Source organism: Chenopodium album, chromosome 1 (genome assembly GCF_948465745.1).
Source record: "Chenopodium album chromosome 1, dcCheAlbu1.1, whole genome shotgun sequence".
NCBI classification, from domain to species: Eukaryota; Viridiplantae; Streptophyta; class Magnoliopsida; order Caryophyllales; family Amaranthaceae; genus Chenopodium; species Chenopodium album.
In genome coordinates, this window is record NC_137834.1 from 54,417,465 (window position 1) to 54,422,180 (window position 4,716).

A 4,716-nucleotide genomic window follows, 5' to 3' on the forward strand; every position below is an offset into this window, starting at 1 on the left:
AGGTGGAGGTGGATTAGGTTGTTACAACCATCCACTTCTGGTGAGAACCTTGACCTCAAAGTCCCCCCAAAAGTCTTCACTGGTTCCAAGAGATGAACAGGCTATATCTTTGAGATAGACGTCTTCATCATCACTATCCCAAATTCCATTCACTTCTTCAGTACTTGAGATAAATACAACTTCCGGCAAAGGTTCATTCACAGGATGAATGAATATCGACGGATCAAAGGAGACTTCATCTCCCATGATAGCCAAAGCAATAGAAAGAGGACCTGTTTGAATGTTAGGCTTCTTGCCCCCTGGAGGGACAGGAAGTTGATTAGCATCGATCAGGTCTTGGATTGCAGCCTTAAGCCTCCAACACTTCTCAGTATTATGACCCTTGCCTTGATGAAACTTGCAATAAGCATTGGGGTCATAGCTAGCGGTCCTATTCTCTGGTCGAGGCTCTGGAAATGGTCCGATTGGCATAATCAGTCCTTGACCATGCAAACGGTCATAAGTAGCGTCATAAGTCATTCCCAAAGGCGTGTAAACCCTCCTTTGCCTTTAGAATCTTTGAGGAGGAGCATTAAGGGCCAGCACATCATTGATATTGATATTGTTGGTAGCATTATTGGGCTTAGAAGACGAAGAAGAAGGAGTGTCGTTCTTCTTGTTTTTCCAAGTGCTGTTATTATTTTTGCTACCAACAGACTTCATTAGTTCATCTTCGATATTGATTCCAATATCGTATACAACTTCAAAGGTACTTAGAGGCAGAAACTTCAAGTGTTTCTTGTACTTATGAGTCATATTGGCAATGAACAAGCGAACCATTTCTTTCTCCTTGGGGGGATCCACCAGGAGCGCAGCTGTTTACCTCCACTTGCTTAAGTAAGTGGTGAAGCCTTTATTATCTTTCTGTTTGAGAATGGAGAGTTCACGTTCAGAAGTCTTGGCCTGGATGTTACACTTGTAACGATTCGTAAAGCTTTCAGTAACATCTTCCCAGGTCGCGACATGTTTGGATTCCAATGAATAAAACCACTGTTGACAGGCATGCTCTAAGGAAAGAGGGAACACCGTAGGGAAGAGTGTCACATCTACTCCCTTAAGAGCCATGGTTGCAGAAAAAGCCTTCAAATGGAACAGCGGATTATCAGTAGGCTTGAATTTGGGAATGTCAGCAGTGGAAAACATCTCAGGAAGCTTGTCTCTTATGGACGAAGAGGTGACAGGCTGTTCCACATAAGTGAACTCTTCAGAAATCTTGCTCATCTGTTCCTTAATCTTGTCCATTGCAGCAGTAGTGACATTGTTTTGATTGTTTTGTTCTACAGTGCTGACTCTAGTGGTGAGTTTCTGCATCATGTCAGACAATCTTTTAATTGTCCTGTTGAGGTTCTCGATGTCTTCCTTAGTGGCCATTGGTTGAAAGTAGACTGGAGAAAGATCTTGTGGAGATGATTGAGGTGGTTTCCTTGTACGCCTCTTTAGTATAAGAGGTTGTTGAGGTATGGACTAGAACCGTAACAATCTACCCCTGCTTCTTGACGAAGTGCTGTGACACCAAAACAAACACACCTTTAATGACAAAACTTAACCTTGACCCATCCGGATTAAAAAGAAAAAAGGAAATTTTTGTTTTTATTAAAAATCTATAATTTTGAAATTCTACTTGTTTATTTTTTATTTTTGTAAAAAAAAAACATATGGGAGGATACCATCCGACTTACTCCGAAAAAAAAACGACACAAAAAAAAAGTCTTCCCTAAATACGGTCAAAAGGTGGTGCACGACTTAAAAAAAAAAGTGTGTGAACACGATATGTGAATGATTAAGTGAGGTTATAGACGCGTGTTTTGAGCGTATAGCAAGACACGACACAAAACTAGACGCAACATTCACACAAAAATCGAAAAAAAGACTGACAGGACACTTTCCTGGGCACCGTGTCACGTTGCAGACTGTCATGACACGTGCAGTCTACCGTCAGACGGTAGACAACCCCGTGTCACGTCACTGTTCACCGTGGCACGGCAGAACATGCCGTGACACAGTGCGCAATTCCAGGTCAGTTTTGTTATTTTTCTATATTTTAAGCGATTTTAGGTCCGTACTAATTACTATGTGAGAATAAAAACCCTCAGTCATGGGTTAAACAAAAGAGCAAACACATGAAGGTTAGCACCAAACAACCACATAGCATTTAGGCACGATGATAAAAAAAAAAGTTCGCAACCTGGAGTCAAGATCTATGTTCAACTATTGGTCAAGCTTTGGGTGTCAAAAGGGTACCATGGTTAAGAGTTTGGACGCGTTAGCAAGGCAGCCTCCCTTGAGGGTGTATGCCAACGGGCGGCTCCGCGAGTTTGTGATTAAATGAAACTCAACTCCATGGTTTGGGTGGATTTAATAACTCGGATGAACCCTTATTGCCATGAGCGTTTTTGGGTCGATAGAGCTTAAATCCCCCAGGGCTAAGACGCATGTAGAACACATACGTTTTTTCAGAAAAATCGATGGAAGTCTACTGTGAGGAAAGAAAATAAGCCACCGGACTGATTTTAGGACTGCCGTGACACGGCAAAAATTCCCGTGTCACGGTACTGTGCACCGTCAGACGGTTCACTATACCGTGACACGGCAGATTCTGCCGTGGCACGGCAGTCAGAAAATCTGACTGGTGCCTTGTTTTCCTTCGCGCGCAACCAAGTTATCCAATTTTTTCTTACGGGACAGACCTGAATGCGACGTTAAAATGTCTATGCAGATGCAAAAATGCCAAATTAATCACAGCAATATTTTTTCAAGAATCTTTCAAGTCTCATCCACTCATCTTTATTAAATACCGATCACTCAAATCGATAAATAATTAAGAATCCTCCCCAGTGGAGTCGCCAAATTGTAGGCGTCGTTCGATGTGCGCCTACGTAAAAAGCATGTGGTGAATATGCTTGGCACTCATAGGAAGTGGGAATTGACATAACGATTAGGGACAAGAAAAGTAGGGTGTCGCCAACAAGTTTTTAAGGAACTTGTAAACTGTTCACGGATCATAAAAGGCAACCACGAATAAGGGACAATGAAGGCAACAACGATTGACCCGTGAAGGTTACACCCCATTCATAATCCATGAGATTACTAACTCCATATGGTTCGGAACCACAAAAGGAGGATCGGGGATGATGGTACGAAGTGAGTCATGGAGTCACATTCGCCCGTATTGGCCTCTACTCGATTCTTATAGTGAAAAGTAATCCTTGCTTCTATTTGTTTGCAATTACAAAATAATAAACGAGTTAGTAACTTCAAGGAAATAATAAAGCAATAATTAAATTAAATTGAATTAAATAAAGTAAAGTTGATTTTGGGGCCAAACCCTCAAACAATTCTACCTTTCACGCCTAGGCTTAAGGATGGAAGCACGAGTGAAGTATGGACTCCTTTGAGTACATGAAGAAGGAATTTTGAAGTAGAAAAAGGTAGGCTAGTGTTTAGGCTAAAGCATAGAAGAGAGAAAATAAAATAAGAGAATTACTCGGTGCCCCGTACATCAGAAATGAGGGGGGTATTTATAGGGAAAATGTGCTGAAGGAGCACACGGAACCCTAAAATGATAAAAACCCTAAAAAAGTATCCCGTGACACGGTCAAACTGTACTGTGACACGGGAAGCTCCACCGTTAGACGGCACACTTTCCCTTGACACGGTACATTTTTGGTGTGACGCGGGAAATTTTCAGAAAACGCGTTAAGGGTTTACGCGGAAAAGACACGGAATCTCCCGTGTCACGGTAGACTTCCCGTGTAACGGGAAATCCCACCGTCAGACGGGAAGGATTCCCGTGACACGGTAGGTACCTGCCGTGGCGCGGGAAATTCCAGCCCGTTTTTCCGTCTAAATACCTTTTTAACCCTAATTTCCTTCGGCATTATAAGTGCCGATTGATAATTTCGGGCCTTTTCTGACTTTTTATTATTCGGGCTAAAATAAGAAAATAATTAAATAAAAAATGAATAAAGGGTTTGGGCCAAAAATAAATAATAAAACAATAAAATAAAAAAGGTTTGGGCTAAAATTAAATAATAAGTTTGGGTTGAAATTAAAACTATGATTTTACCAAACATCATGGCTAATCCATGAACTGTTCAAAAATATGAATTTAATCAAATACGATTTTTTCAAGCACTCTCGGGATTAAATACTGAACCCGACCAATAGTGGCGGTGAAAGGTTGTTCATCATCGGGTTTGGTTTTGGGGAGACATTTTTAGGTGTCTACACTTGCACACAATCTCAAACAAAATTATTAGTAGCACGGCTACAAATGTAGCCTAAAGAAGAAAATCTTTTTGTGTTTTTGCAAATAAGGTGAAATAGACTCAACAACAATAGCAATCATCTACGTCATTCCCCGGCAACGACGCCATATTTTATCTATGGCGAGACTAGGTCGTTGAAAAACTAATCTACCCTTGGTCAAAACAAAATTTATAATCTCTCAACACACACCTACACAAAGCATAGATTAAGTCGAGGGTCGAACCACTAGGAATGGGAGGTGAATGCTAAAGTCAAAGCTAAGCTATTTTGAAGCAAATGAGGTGAGGTGTTTTATTATACCAATCAAACAATCGAAACGAAAATCAAACTTATCAAGTACTACGGAATGGATCCACATAAACTCGAAATCAATTCAACTAATTGGGATTGGAGATGACTAATTCAAGT